Here is a 17,032-nt window from a genome sequence, read left to right as displayed (position 1 = left end):
AATTATATAATTTTCAAAAAAAAAAAATTATGTTACTTTTTTGCTAAATGAGATGTATAAGTTTTTATATAAAAATTATAAACATCACTTGGACATAATATCAAAAATATATATATCATACCGTAGAGATAAGGATATAAACTCTTAAGAGCTCTCCAAGACAATGCTTACGAGACTCAGAAGGTTTTGGGTTGGTATTTAGGTTCTAAGGATGCCTTTTATTTATAATGATATGATCACGCACCTTATGCTAAATTTTCGATGTGGGACAATTTTATTATTTATACGTAATATATTCACCACACCAACATATTTTTCACTGTGGGACAAATAATATACTTAGAAACACACCATCTTTTTCGCACATAATTCGACATTTAACCCGGGTTAATAATAATGAACAAATACTATACTCCCTCGATTCAAGACCAAATACAACATTTCTTTTTTTTTACACTATTCATGAACGAATAGAATCTTTACGATTCCTTGCAATATGTAAAACAAAATATGGTCATGTGAGATCTTATTTGATTCACCTATAAAGTACAATGAGAATATCAAATTTTAAAATTTTTTATAATGTAAACTTAAAGATATTTACGTTGTAATTTGTGTCTTGGCAAGTGTGTAAATGTAAATGTAAATATTGTATTTGGTCTTGAATGGAGGGAGTACTATTTATTAATATTCGTAAGTTTGTTTTTAATTTTTTATCGTAATTAGAAATGTATGCAAATAATATGATACTATATTCTAATGCTAGCATTTCTTTTACCAAGAATCTATTATAATATGATTTTCATAATTTTTTTTATAATACTTTTTTGGCAAATGAGATGTATAAGTTTTTATATAAAGATTATAAACATCAATTGAATATAATACATAATATAGAAAATATATATATCATACTGTGAAGATAATGATATAAATTCTTAAGAGCTCTCCAAAACATACTTAAGAGACTCAAAAGGTTTTGGTTGGTATATAGGTTTCATTGATGACTCCTATTTATAATCATAGGATCACCCACCTTATATTAATCGTTCGATGTGGGAAAATTCCATAATTTATATGTATTAGTATAAAAATCACCATACTAACATTGTTTTTCGGACATATAACATATTAAGAAGTACATCATCTTTAATATGTGCAAATCATATGAAATTTATACTCTAATGAAAGCATTTTTTTACCACGTATCTAATTATATTATCTTCATAATTTTTATAACGATATTTTTTTGCCAAATGAAATGTCAAAGTTTTTATATAAAAATTAGAAACTTCACATGAATATAAAATAGGAAATATAGATATTATAATAATTACAAGATTTTCCACTTTATTTTTTATGTGGAAAATATTATTTATGAAACTTACCTAAATTAATTTTTGATGATGCGGACGCTCTAGAGTCGCTCGAAAAACTCTTATATATATATATATATATATATATATATATATATATATATATATATATATATATATATATAGAAATAGGATCCTGTACGAACTAAGAGTTCGGTGCGAACTTACGAACTTGCATCTCAAATTTCTTAGATCAAACTGTTTCAAATTAAATCAAAGGTTTAAATTTAAGCCCTTATCTCTTTACCTTATCACCAAACCCAATCCTTCTAATCCCGACCTCCCTCACCCTCATCCACCACTACCTTTCGCCGCTGACCCTAAGGTCGCCGGAGCTCCGTCAAGAACTTGGTCGGCGATTGCGCACAACTCTATCTTCACCGCCCTACTTTCTCCTTTTCTTTCTAATCCAGGCACTACCTTATCACAACTCTGTCTTTTCGTGATTCTTTTTTAATTTCTACTCCTATATTAGTAAATCTATTATTCTAATCAAAAACTTGAAAAAAAAATTGACATTAAAGGAAGCTTACAAGGTGGTGCGGTGAAAATGGCGTCGGTGGGTAGGGCAGATGTGGAGGTCGAACGGTAGGATATTGTGGTCGCTGGATAGAGTAGGGCGCGAGATGGTAGTTTAATGGTGTGTTATGGTGGTATGGATATGGTTGTTGTCGGAGTTCCATCGACGGCGGGAAATGTATAAGTCGGATCGGCGAAGGTCCTCTGATTGATGGAGATGATGAGTCCGGATTTGGTGTGGCGATAGTCACGGAGCGGTGGTGTTTCATGAGGTGCTTTTGTGATGTTCTCTCTTGTTGTCGGCGCCGTCTAAGGTTGTTGGCGATGTTGCCGGCGTGGGTGGCGGACTGTGGTGGCATGCTATTAGTGGGTGATGGTTTTTGGATACACACAAAGTAGTAGTACTAGGCACACATGAGTATCTTGCTATGCTATGGATACAAAAATTGACTGGTGTGCCTGGTGTAAACACTTCAAGTAGTATATTAGTTCAAGTTTTGTTCTTACGTATTAGACTACTACTTAGTGGTACTCTATAAAATGGGTTGTGTATTAGGACTATTTACTTAATCTTTGATGATACACTCATTTACCGGTTAGATACGTACATTTATCTTGCTAGATACACTCCTTTACTATTGTTAATAAGTCCTTCTCTTGAGTTCGACCCTTACTTTCACTTTATTAGTTTCTTAATTGGAATAGTTTAGAGTCGAGTTGAGTTTATAAATTATTAATTTGATTTTGTTAATTCTAGTAAATTACGTCACGTAGTTTTATTCCTATTAATCTTCAAAGTTGAATATTACTAATTATATTATGAAGACGATATTTTGAACATTTGTGTTGCTCAAGGACCTAATTTGATTAAATTTTGTTTGTTTTGAGGGTCTTGGGGTTGACCTTGACCTTCAAAACCCTTTCTCATCGTACTTTAGGATAGATATACTTTTTTAAGTTGTTAAATACACTTCTGTAAGTTACTAGATACATTCTTTAAATTTTAGATACACTTCTTTAAATTATAGATACATACTTTTAGCAAGATAGATACACTTCTTTAGATTTCTAAATACATATCTCTAACATGCTAGATAAACATTTCTGAAGTGCTAATTTACATAATATGTTAAATTGTTGAATAATTCAGATATGTATTAATTCAACTTAAAATAAAATACAACTATAAATTCTCCTTTAGATACATTTGACCAAACTTTGGACGTTAGGATGCAAATATCAACCAGCCACTATATATAGAGTGACATGCTCGTTGCTCAAGCTAACTCTGATCACACACACTTTAAAGTACCTTCTTAGCTAGATACATTCTTTTAAGTTACTAGATACATACCTCTAGTTATGTAGATACACTCCTTTAAATTGCTAGATAGACTCATTTACCTTACTAGATACATATCTCTAGGAAGTTAGATTGACTCATTTACCTTCCTAGATACACATCTCTCGCATGTTAGATACACTTATTACTTTTGCTAGATACATTCCTTTATATTTCTAGATACACGTCTTTATATTGCTAGATACACGTCTTTACCTTGCTAGATATACTCCTTTATATTACTAGATACTCTTATTTATCTTGCTAGATATACATCTTTAGCAAGCTAGATACACTCCTTTACCTTATTAGATACACATCTTTTGCTAGATACTCATCATTATACGTGGTCCTTATAATTTATCATGATATTAAAAGAGATGACGTCTTTCAACGGCTACCGACTCATACAACTTTTTCCGCTTCGTATGTGGCCGTTACAAGTATATGTATCCAACATCGAGTTCCAGGCAGTGACATCCTTCACCTGCATATTCTTAAACACTTTGTGAGCAGAACTGACATCCTTAAAACTCGAGTACATGTTCAAAAGTGATGTTTGCACATACTAACAACTAGTTCGAAGGACTGCTGTACATGTTCAAAAGTGATGTTTGCACATACTAACAAACTCTGAAAAACCTTGGTTAACTTCCCCTCTTGGATTAAATTAGATTCATTAAATTAGATTACAAAAAAAGCAAGAAATGCGTACAAAGAACTAGTTCCTTTTCCAAAAACCGAAAATAGTCATTAAGTGCTCCAAAAATCGTAACTTGATTACAAATGCAACACTAAGGCAGTGATCTGAAATACCACCACAGAGAATATCAAAGACGAGAAACTAAGATATCCTTACTTTGATTTGTTCACTAATTGAACAAATCAGCAGCAACTACACTTCCATCTCGGAACTCGCACCCTTGCACTCCTTTGGTTGGCACCTCCCCTGCAGTCCTTCGACCACCATCGAACAGCCCCGCGTCAGAGACAGTGTCTCGGACTACAACCGTCGTGCACCACCTACATCTCAGCTCAATACCGAATCGAGTTTTTTTTCTTTTGCCCGGCATACTCTACCTCAAAACCTATGACAAAAAAACGTACGACACTTGAAATTCGTCAATTCGATTAGATTAAAAAAAAAGTTATCTAACGATTAGGTTCAAAGGTTCAAACTAGAAACAACGCAAGACAAAAGAGAGCATACGATACAAAGAATGTTCGACAACTACCATACTTGTTGCAAAGAACCAGTTTGTTCAGGAATCATTGGAAGCCAAAAGCATATGATAAGAGAAAATTTAGTCAACTCATCTGGGTAGTAGTAATAATCTATACATTATTTTTCCATGATTGTTTATTTACATACGTAATCATACATCATATACCAAAAACGATTTAATTTCAGTAAAACCCAATAATCAGTATCCGAAAATGGAGACAGTTGAACAAGAAAATGAGCTGTTGTTACTTTCGGAAATGAATACCATCGCAAGTCAGTGTACCTCCAAGATCTCCGATGATCTTAGAAATGCGGACCTCAAGACCCTTTGGACATCCTTAAAGAGAGACTGAATAGTATCGGAAATGGTTTCATGTCAAAACTGGCAGAATTTGTGATAAAACATACACAAGTGATAAAGTAATAGAAGAGCAAAGAGGGCAGTGAATTAATCCATTCTCATTGCATTCTCCACATCTAACCATCATTGTTGATGACTGAACCTAACTAACTCGTATCTGAAACCGAACGTACTCTAAACTCTAGTTGATGACTGAACCTAACTAAGTCGTATCAAAGGGTTCATGACTAATAGATCGTTTTGGGCAATGTCCTAATGTAATTCCATCATAAGGACATCTAAAGCTTAAACACACCCATCATATGAGCATCAACAAAGAAAAAGACAAAGATAGTTTCAGCTTTAGTCTCGGACAAATAACTATATTTCATCTCGATTAAGCAAAGTGCATCAAAATCTTGAATAAAGCCATCAATTAATTATGCATTCCATCCACACCAACCTCAAATTTCAACAAAACAAGCTATAATTCAAACTTAGCTAATCATCCAGATCATTTTACGATTCAAAACCATACCTCAAATATTCGATCCAAATATCGTCCGCAAAATCTCCTGCATTTTCGCAATTTCAACAACAATAATTTCATCATTTCAAAAACGTAATATAAACCTAATTAGAGAGAAAGAAAAAAATAATGAAAGGATAGAAAAAAAAGCCGACATGGCGATCAAATGAAGTTAATGCCGGAGATCTGTATGATGTATAACGGCGAAATTAATTAGTGGATTTATTATTAATCGCCGATGAACTGGAGAAATAAATTGCTGGTGGTGTTCACCGGTGGAGAAAAGGGAAAAAATGGAGGTCATGGTGACCGAAGATACGTCACCGAAGATGGAGATGCGCCAACACCGTGTCGCCGGTGTCGTCGTATCTCGCTGCCGGCGGCGCGACAGTGAGTGAGGATAAGTGATGAGAGAGGAGAGCGAAGGGAGGTCGGGGAGAGTACGGAATAGGAAAGGAAAAGGGGTTAATTGGAAAAAATACACTCCTTTACTTTATAGGTAAGAAGGGTGGTGGTGGTTGGTTGATTACAAGGAAGCACGATAAGGGTGTCTCCCTCTCGACACCGGACACCATCGCAAGCGCCTACTTCCACTTGACTTGCGGGACATGTTTTTGTCGGTATCCTTCTTCATGACCTTAGCCACTGCCATCTCAAAGTCCTCTTGGGTCACATGGATTCTCCTCTCTCTTAGAACAAACATACCCGCATCTGTGCACACCGCCCAGGACATTCACATGACAACAAATTAGAAAATTGCAAGTAGACCACTTGAAAACTAACCCTTTGTCCTAACATACTATCGGAATAAGGGAGATTACATCCTCCCTCTGCTCGGATCACTCCATCCAAGTAAACTGTAGCACTTGGTAAGAAAAAGGGAGGTACAATTATATTAGATCGTGCTTAAGAAGTCATCCCAACAGGACACGGTGACTAAAGACCAAATCAGCAAGTATGTGTACCAGGATAGAGCATGACCATCTTATGATGAGACGGTACTATACAGAGAGTTGAAAAGGAGGATGCAAATCATTGCAGGAAACCATTCATTTGTGTTATACCTCTGTGAGGGAGCCACCAAAAACGAAGTATGAAGTAATATACTCCGTATCTAATTCATATCCAAAGACCGAATACCCGACTTCACACCAACTTACGTGAGGGTCGTTCATAACCAAAATGTCCGCAACAGTGGTCACTAGGTTCAACAACCATTAACCGAAAAAAGGCACAATTATATTCTCAGGCAACGGATAGTCGAGAAAATTTCAAACTTCCTGAATTATATAGTACAACTAGAAATAGAATGACTATCAGCAATTTGCAAATCGAAAAGACTATATATTCCCTCAATTCCATTTCTATTGTCCCCATTTCACTTTAATCATCTAATGGTCAACAGGCATCAACTTTAATACATACAGAGTATCAATATACATTAGTTAGGACTTATTTTTTAAATGACTATATGAAGACGTTTGCTTTGATGATTCAACTGAGGCTTATCTTTCAGTGAATCTATTCTTATGCTTGGAGAACTTAACGATCAAAGTTGATATCATTGACCACCAAAGTTATATTGGGACGACATATAAAGAATGGAATTATGCAAGAGTCATGGAGCATCGGATGTGATTACCGCTGTCCGCCGGTCGCGGACTTAATGAATGTGTCACAAGTTTAAATCCCAACTAAAAGCATCGAAATAAAACTAAAAAAATGTTCCAAAGGGAGCCATAAGTTCGAACAACTTCAAACCTTAGGTCATGAGTAGTACACTAGTACCACTAATCGACTAAACCCCAAATGAACTAGTTGACATTGCATCAAGTCGACCAAATGCAAAGCACAAAGACTAAGCGGGGCCTAACATTAACTCATTATGCATTTTTCTTGTGCTGGACATGCCAAGCTTTCCAAGTTGAGACTAACTTTTGACCATTCATTTGTGTTATACCTCTAGCAAGTAAAGGTCCGTATCTAGCAAGGTAAAGGAGTGTCTCTAGCTTGCTAGAGATGTGCATCTAGTAAGGTAAACAAGTGTATCTAATTTGTTAAAGACGTGTATCTAGCAAGGTAGAGGCGTGTATCTAGCTTGTTAGAGATGTGTATCTAGTAAGGAAAACAAGTGTATCTAACTTGTTAAAGGCGTGTATCTAGTAAGGTAGATGTATGTATCTAGCAAGGTAGAGGAGTGTATCTAGCTTATAGGAGTGTATCTAGCTACCTAAAGGTATGTATTTACAACTTTAAAAAGTGTATCTAGTTAGCTAAGGGTATGTATCTAACTCGTAAAAATGATCTAGTTTTCCTCAAGTAAAAAGTATGTATCTAGCAACTTAAGCGAGTGTATCTAGCCTACTAAAGGTTCGTATCTACCAACATAACGGGATCAAACGAGAGGGATGGGTATCCTATACTTAGGACGGGAAATCGGGACGCCTAATCAAATCATGACACTTCTAGCATTGCTAAAAAAATGTTTACTGAAAGTCTAGAAGAGTGATTGATTGTAAGTCGCCTTATGTGCCGAACCAAACTGACCGTGATTCTTGTGATAATACAATAACTCATGACATTAAGATATGATTCCAACCTGCAATTATACTTGTATGAGCTGGCTGATTGGAAGTCTAGAAGAGCTTGCTCACTCGAGTGCACAAAATTAGCCAAGGTATGATTCCAACCTGCAATTATACTTGTGTGAGCACATTTTCAGTTTTCGGTTTATATTCGTATAAGCACAGCTCACCAATAACAAACCCAATTTGTAATTACCAAGTTTTATAAACCATAATTTTTTATTAGAATTCATAGCTAAAGATCAAACTTTTTTTATTATAATCTTATGATTTCTCATAAAACTACTTAAATCTTTACAATTGAACAGATTGAAAGATTAAAATAAGAATTGAAGCTAACCTTTTTTCTATGATAAACGGAAATCCGTTGTTGGGAAGCGTCGTCGACGAGAATCTAGGTGGCAGAAGCGGTGGAGGAAGTGGCGGCCGACGGTGGAAGTGGAGGCCGACTGTTTGTGGTGGGAGGTAATCAAATTCAGGTGTTTGCAATGGGAGGCGATCGAAATTACTGTTGAATTGTTTGTTCTAGGTATAGAGATAATAAAGCACGCTTGGATTGGTTTAATTAATCAGTTCGTACGGTTCGCACCGTACTTTAGTTCGCACCTGACCCCGACCCTATATAGAAATATATATATATATATATATATATATATATAGTGTCAAGTTCAAATAAGTCCTTCATATCTTTTGAGTCCATAAGTCCCTCCCATATCCCTTAGATCATGCTTGGTGGATGCTTGAGATTGAAAGTAAGAAACACACTTAACACTAATTAATTCACTTCTCTCTCTAGTTTTAATAATACATTTACTAATTCATTATCATACACAATTAACACCACCATTTATCTTATACTTCAAAGTTTATGAAAATTTTGTTAACACTTTTCCAGTTTCAGTTTTTTTCCGTTTTTTTTTTAGACAAATTTTCGACATTTTAGGATTTTACGAGTGTAATTCTAACAGCAAAAAGTGTAACTTTAATCTGCGTAGCGGTTTTGACGGATATTCTTTTGAAATTTGTAATTTTAATGAATGTTTACGAGAATTTTGCGTCTTACGAGTTTAACTTCAGTCTTTTTTGACTGATTTTGACGAATAATATTTTAAATTTTTGTAATTTTATCACAACTTATTGTAATTTTAGCATTTTTCGAGTGTTATTTTAACGACAAAAAGTGTTATTTTAGTCAAGGAAAGTGTAATTTCAGTCCAATGAGAGTGTTATTTTAGTCCAGGAAAGTATTTTTTTAGTCCAGGCAAATGTAATTTCAGTCCAATGAGAGTGTTATTTTAGTCCAGAAAAGTGTAATTTTAGTCCAGAAAAGTATAATTTAAGTCCATTAAGAGTGTAACATTAGTCCAATGAGAATATGAGAATATGACCAAGTCCATGGAGAGTGTAACATTAGTCCAATAGTGTTATTCTAGCAGAAAAAAAGTGTTATTCTAGAAGAAAAAAGTATAATTTTAACAGAAAAAAGTGTAATTCTAACAGAAAAAAGTGTAATTCTAACAACAAAAAGTGTAATTTTAGCCGAAAAAAGTGTTATTCTAGCAGAAAAAAGTATAATTTTAACAGAAAAAAGTGTAATTTTAATGGAGAAAAGTGTAATTTTAACAGAAAAAAGTGTAATTCTAACAGAAAAAAAGTGTAATTTTAACAACAAAAAGTGTGATTTTAACAGAAAAAAGTGTAATTTTAATGGAGAAAAGTGTAATTCTAACAGAAAAAAGTGTAATTCTAACAGAAAAAAGTGTAATTCTAACAACAAAAAGTGTAATTTTAGCCGAAAAAAGTGTTATTCTAGCAGAAAAAAAGTATAATTTTAACAGAAAAAAGTGTAATTTTAATGGAGAAAAGTGTAATTTTAACAGAAAAAAGTGTAATTCTAACAGAAAAAAGTGTAATTCTAACAACAAAAAGTGTAATTTTAGCCGAAAAAAATGCAATTTTAATGGAGAAAAGTGTAATTTTAAAAGAAAAAGGTGTAAGAAACACCATCTCTACACATAAAAAACCAAGACAAAATGAAAGGAGAGGAGGCATGCGTATTTCATCTTCATTTGTTGAATATCTACACATAAACACCAATATACTCAGATTTTAGTATTTATCTTCATTTGTTGAAGATCTATAAACTAAAATAACCAAAAAAAATAAAAAAAAAATTAAAAACATTGAGGAACACCGATCTCTAACACCCCCGACTACAACACATAAACTCAGATTTTAGTAATTTTAAATATCATCTATCAAAGTTACATTTAATAGACAATATTTAAAATATGAAATCATAAAAAAAAGAAAAAAAAAATAGAAACAAAGAAGATCTGAAACACAAAACTAATGACACACTCACGTGAAAATTGAACCCCACCAACCACTTCTTATTTTAAAAAACCATGACTTGAAAGATCTCACAACAATATTAAAACCATGACTAAAAAATCTCACAACAATATTAAATACCACGACTTTGAAACGCCAACAACGACAATATTAAAAAAAAAAAAGCAAACACAAAACAAGTCACAAAATTTTTAAAAAACTCGTTTGATGATGTTGTCGGAGAGATTAAAAGGACGATGGTGGTGATGATGTTGCCGTCGTGAGGTGTTGTGAGGCGGTATTTCAGATCTGAAAATAAGAGATTAAAAGGACGTTGGTGTTGGTGGTGGGAGGTGGCGAGGGTGGTGCGAGGCAGTGAGGCGGAGAGGTTGAGGGAGGGTGGCAGCAGGCGGCATCTCTAGGATGGGGAAGGGTGGTGGGGTGGTTTCGGTGGTGGTGGGTGGGATGGTGTTGTCGATCGTGGTGGTGGGTGGAGGCGATCTGGGGTGGAGGCGTTCTGGGGGTCGTGTGGTGTAGTGTGGTTTCGGTGCGGTGGGGTGAGGGTGTCGAGGTGCGTGAGAGTGAGGGTGTCGAGGTGCTTGAGGGTGCAGATCTCGGGTTCGGGTGGCGTGCGGCGGTAGGGTAGGTGGTGGGTTGTGAGGAAGAAAAAAGGGAGTAATTTGTTGGGTTTTTTTTAATATTTAGGTTTTAGAGAGATGAGATTATTGAAATTGTGAAAGATGAGTGAGAAAGTAAATGAGTGGAAATGTATATATATATTAAATTAGTGGATAATTAGGATTAGTTAGGGATTAATTAGTATATGTAGAGAGAGAGTGGAATATTAGCTAATTAAACCCTCTTTTTTTTTTCTTTCAATCTCAAACATCCAACTTCCCCATCCAAGGGCTCTAAGGAGGACTTATGGACTCAAATGTAAGACATGGACTTTCTTGATCCTAATACTATATATATATATATATATATATATATATATATATATATATATATATATATATATATATATATATATATATATATATATATATAGAGAGAGAGAGAGAGAGAGAGAGAGAGAGAGAGAGAGAGAGAGAGAGAGAGATAGGATCTTGTGAGTTTGGTTTCTTATGGTGAGTTGTGAGTTTGTGTGCTCACAAATCTCAGCCATTGGATTATATTAGGGATGAATGGCCAAGATCTAATCTTACGTCATTTACTTATTTTCTCTTTTTTCTAGTGCTACTCTATTTATTTTTTTTACTTTAATTTTTTTTATCTCCTTTTTTTTACCTCGTGTTATTATGCTTTTTTTTTACAACTTTTTTTTTCTCTTATGGTTTTCTCTAATTTTCTCATTATGTTACCTTTTTTTCTTTTTCTTTTTATGCCAATTTTTTTTTACTTGAATTTTTTTTTGCTCTTATTTTTTTACCTCGTGTTATTATGTTGTTATTGTGCTTTTTTTACTTTGATTTTTTTTTACGACTTTGATTTTTTTTCTCTTTTTTTTACCACATGTTATTGTTATTCCGCTGTTATTGTGATGTTATTCTGCTGTTACTTTGATTTTTTTTTACGACTTTGATTTTTTTTTTTTTTTACCACGTGTTATTGTCTTTTTATTCTCTTTATTCTCATTTTATTATTGTGATTTTATTCCGGTGTCACTTTGATTTTTTACTACTTTGATTTTTTTACTACTTTGATTTTTTACTCTTTTTTACCGCATGTTATTGTGTTGTTATTCGGTGTTATTGTGATGTTATTCTCAAATGTTATTTTGATTTTTTTACGACTTTGATTTTTTTTTTTTTTTTTCTTACACGTGTTATTGTCTTTGTTATTCTCTTTGTTATTGTAATGTTATTCCTGTCACTTTGATTTTTTTACTACTTTGATTTTTTTACTCTTTTTTTACCGCATGTTATTGTCTTTGTTATTCCTGTGTTATTGTGATGTTATTCCTAAGTGCCACTTTGATTTTTTCTTACGACTTTGATTTTTTTTTTTTTTTTTACCCCGTGTTATTGTCTTTGTTATTCTCTTTTATTATTCTCATTTATTGTGATGTTATTCCGGTGTTACTTTGATTTTTTTTACTGCTTTGATTTTTTTACTCTTTTTTTTTACTTGTTTTTTTACCACGTGTTATTGTGCTGTTATTCTGGTGGTATTGTTATTCTGGTGTTATTGTGATGTTATTCCGGTGTCACTTTGATTTGTTTTACTACTTTTTTTTATCACTTGTCATTTCATTGTTATTTTGTTGCTATTGTGTTATTACTTTGGTGTTATTCCAATTAGCCTCACTTTCACATGTATAAAATAACTCGCAGTAATTCACCACTGTATACATCATAAGGTGGGACATCTACGAGAGACAAAAAAAGGCCTATAAATAAAATAAAACACATAAATGGGGGAAGTGTTAGCTACTTTTTCCAACTTGACTCACTTATCAATCATCACTACTCACTCTTGACTCGTGAGCTAGGTAGCACGGACACTCCTCCTAAGTAGCCGTCCCGTGTCCGACACCGTGTCCGACACCCGGACACCCGACACTCGTCGGACACCTGCCTAAACATGTTATAGTTTAGACGAGCAATAAAATGTCAAAAGAGATTAATTAGAAGATGAGTTTGGCTAAAAAATGAGAGTTAGTTATAGTCAAGGTCAAAGTTTACCTTCACTTATTTAAATTTAATATCAAATACATTAAAAAAATAAAATCATTCGTTATTTATAACCATAAAATATATATTTTATTAAGTTTAAATAAGCGTGTAAAGTGTCTTAAATTTCAGGATCTTAGTATCACGCGTCCGTAATAAAATGTCGTAATAAAATTAATAAAAGTCAAAGTGTCCGTTTTGGTCTTTCACCTAGCTCGTGAGTGAGTGAATTGAAAAAGAGTAAAAATCCATAACCACAATCCTGAATCCTCCCTCATCTCTCCTCTCCTTTACTTGTTCTCTTTTTTCTCTTCAATAATTAACTAATTTCATCTTCCATTTTACAAATAAGCAAAAGAGACGAACATGAATAAATAAGCAACACGTCAAGAATAGAACTTACAAAAGAAGATGGTGGTTCACTACTATCAGAAGCTCAAGTAGGCTCACTACTATCTTCTTTGACATTTCTAAAACTCTGTAGCCATAACAAAAAGCAAAAGAGACTAACATCCAAGCCCTAACATAACACATCCCAAAACCCCCACCCAATGATGAATCTCTAGAAAAAAAAGATGGAAAAGAAGAACAGAGCAAAATTGTAAGATTTTGTATCTCACTTCTTTTTCAATGATGGTAGTTGCTTATTTTTTTCACCTTCTTCATCCTCGGCGTCTTCATCATCTTCGTCGTCACCATTTGAGTCGACCTCATCATCATCAGAATCATCATATTTGGAATCATCACTACTTCCGAGTTCCGAACACTGCCCACGAGCCACCATCGCTTGGCCAACCTCAATCGACTGGCGTACTACACTAACCAGCAGCAACAACGCGGCATCGACACCACCACATACATCAGCATCTCATACCTCTAAATCCTCTCCGACCTAGCTCCCCTGACCATCCCAAAAATCGAGTCACCATTAAACTATCAACCTACTCACCCGCAAACCAGTTTCAACCACCATCAACCTACTCACCCGCAACCCAGTTTCAACCACCATGAAAGCCGAGACCTGCTGCCACCATAGCTTCATCTCATCTCGGCACTGAAACCGAGCCCAACTTCTTTGTCACCAATCTAAAACAAGCAGGCAACCCAGAAATGAACCCAATTCGAGTCTCCATTATTTGATTGTGGCACCGAAACCCGATACCAATGGTCACCAAAATCACCATATCAGGCCACCAATCTACACAACCGCATCAACAATTTCAGACCCACAATCGAGCTCGGCACTATTGAAATCAGCCGTCCAGTGCATCAGGAGCAGGCACGATGTAAACGGACTTCAACCGGTGGAAATGCTCTACGCCTCTGTTGAATTCAATTAAGTAATTAGTTTGAGAAATTAAGAAAATAAATGAGAATTGTAAAAACAAATTGTGGATTTGAGGGGTAAAATTTGGGGGAATTTGAGAGATAAAGAAAAGTAGCCGGTGGAAGACTCTTGCTTTAGTATGTTTGGAAAAGAGATGGCTGATTTCGCACTCGGTTTCGATTCCGAGTTAAGTGCTGATGCAGGACGGCTGGCCACGGTGTTTTGAGTGAAGTGGGGTCGACGGTGATTGAACGACGATGGTGGCTGCTCGTGAAGGATGTATATTGAAGAGATCGAGGAGCGGCTGCTGCTGGTGTGTCGATTGAGATGCAGAGAATGAATTATGGTGGCGTGTGAGTATGGAGCTCGAATTGGCAGAGGATGGGAATTATTAGATTTTAATCTCAGCCATCTGTTTTCCTTTCATCCAAGGGCTGAGATTTGTGAGCACACAAACTCACAACTCACCATAAGAACCAAACTCACGAGATCCCGTCTCTCTCTCTCTCTATATATATATATATGTATATATATGTATATATGTATATATATGTATATATGTATATATGTATATATGTATATATATGTATATATGTATATATATGTATATATATGTATATATATATATATGTATATATATATATATATATATATATGTATATATATACACTATATTTAATGCCCGTGCGATGCACGGGCCGATTGGTTAAGTCTTTTGTATCTTTTTTTTATGTATTAAAAAACGTTACTGCACGAGTCACTTGTTAGAATATTATATAACGATTCTTTTGAACTGGATGGAGCTGAATGAACTGAATTGAGCTGAAATGAGCTGATTGAAAGTGAACTGAATTGAAATTTGCTAAGATGAATAGAGTAGAACTGAAGTGCGGTGAATTTAGTTATAATATACTACGTTGGTGATGTGAAGTACAATTATCATTCTCTATATATACTTCATTGCGCCCGAAAATTGGTACTTGTATGTCGAAATGACGAAATCCTATGTTCATCAAGTTTGTATAACGTCAATTAACAATTCTAAAATCCTCCATTAATTGAGTTCATATAACACAAGTAGAAGGATCTACGTTTTTAAAACATACGAAGTTGAAAAATAGAAAAATATTTTCATTAATAATTGAATTCAACTTGCGCTTAAAACTAAGAGACTATCTCGTGATTTATAATAACTTCGCATATGACTGTGTGAAGTCGAAGTTATATAAGTTTGACCATAAAGATAATAATGAATTTAGAAAAGCTATGATATGTTCATATGTCGGTAAAATATTTCACACATAAAAAAAGTTACTGTTATGGAGTAAAACCATGTTTACATGTACATTACTAAATATTACAAACCAAATTTTTAGAAGTATATTTACGCGTACATTGCTCGTTTATCACTAAAAACCTTGCCAATGAGTCTCTCTTTTATCCATCTTAACGTTAAAATGGACTACACGTGCATAATAAAAAAACAAATTTGTTACTTTTTCTCATACATCTTGCTTTTGTTTTACTCCAATTACTTGATCCGTCTTAAACTTAAAACAAATATACCCGTCTTAACTGAGAATTTGTCAATACCATACTATTCATGTGAATTTAGAAACATAGTGCGTATAAAATGGATTACACGTGCAAAATAAAAAACAAATTTGTTACTTTTTCCCATACATCTTGCTTTTATTTTACTCCAATTACTTGATCCGTCTTAAACTTAAAACAATTATACCCGTCTTAACTGAGAATTTGTCAATACCATACTATTCATGTGAATTTATAGGCATAGTGCGTATTTGTACAACCATATATTACATAGATTGCGTACTACTCAAACTCATTGCTACTTAAACTCTAAAATTTTAAGAAGTTCAACTAAAACACCCTAAAAATTTTTAATAGGTAAATAAATGACCGGGACGGAGAGAGTAATACGCATTAAAATAGGCACAAGGATTGAAATATCTAAATTCTATCGAAATTGTATTAAAATATTATATTTATTGGTTGTCCTTCTCCTCCTCAAGCACTCGTACATAAAGTATATGTAGGCTTGATCCGATTTTCTGTTGTCATACAAATAATAATTCAATAATTAGATGATATATGGCGCCATTTATTAAACCGAATTCAATACTACAGACGCATTAATATATGATAGACACCATTACTTCAAATCTTCAATTAATATTAATATACATTACTGTACCAATTTACCATTGTAAAATAAAAAAAGCTTACCCATAAAATATTATATTTGTTTTGTTCTCGTATTCTATATACATGGCTATATGCACCATTGTCGCCTTTTCATAACCATAAGACAAAGGTATCTGCTCGTCATCAAAAAAACGAAATACATTACACTTTTAATGTTTAGTTTTAAGATATTGATGAGAAGCATAAATAACGAATAAATAACGGATGTAAAGAAAAATTGTAAAGCAAATGGTCAAACATCAAAATAAAGAGCAGAAAAATAGAATAAACCATTAGAGAGTACTAAGTATGATACTATGCAGTCTATGATTCAAGTATATTCCGTATAAATATTAATGCACTTAATAGAGATGAAGTTTGACTTGATGTTCATCTTAATAAAGAGGAAGTTGACTTGTAAATACCTTTAGAAGGAATTGCAATAACTTCGGAAAAACTATAGTTGTTCACTTGTTCATCTTGTATTCTTTCCCCACTAAAAATATTATGAAATAAATCATTAGAAATTCAAATATAAAGAATTATTATGCAATAAATAACATAACCATGCT

General features: G+C 33.8%; 2 long non-coding RNA genes across 2 annotated transcripts; both read right to left on the bottom strand.

Moving 5' to 3' along the window:
• Positions 1–3,877: 3,877 nt before the first annotated feature.
• On the bottom strand, positions 3,878–6,109 carry LOC141657493 (uncharacterized). Its single transcript, XR_012548776.1, has 3 exons — positions 5,656–6,109; positions 5,341–5,377; positions 3,878–4,325 (listed from the first exon to the last, which is right to left on the bottom strand). It is a non-coding gene; the product is annotated as an uncharacterized LOC141657493 (long non-coding RNA).
• A 7,164-nt stretch (positions 6,110–13,273) lies between these two features.
• LOC141657492 (uncharacterized) lies at positions 13,274–14,765 on the bottom strand. The gene is made up of 2 exons (XR_012548775.1): positions 14,386–14,765; positions 13,274–14,248 (listed from the first exon to the last, which is right to left on the bottom strand). It is a non-coding gene; the product is annotated as an uncharacterized LOC141657492 (long non-coding RNA).
• Between the last annotated feature and the right edge of the window lie 2,267 nt (positions 14,766–17,032).

The sequence above is a fragment of the Silene latifolia genome, chromosome 5, assembly GCF_048544455.1.
Source record: "Silene latifolia isolate original U9 population chromosome 5, ASM4854445v1, whole genome shotgun sequence".
NCBI classification, from domain to species: domain Eukaryota; kingdom Viridiplantae; phylum Streptophyta; class Magnoliopsida; order Caryophyllales; family Caryophyllaceae; genus Silene; species Silene latifolia.
Note: the sequence above shows the minus strand (reverse complement) of the source record. Positions and strands in the feature narration are given on the sequence as shown.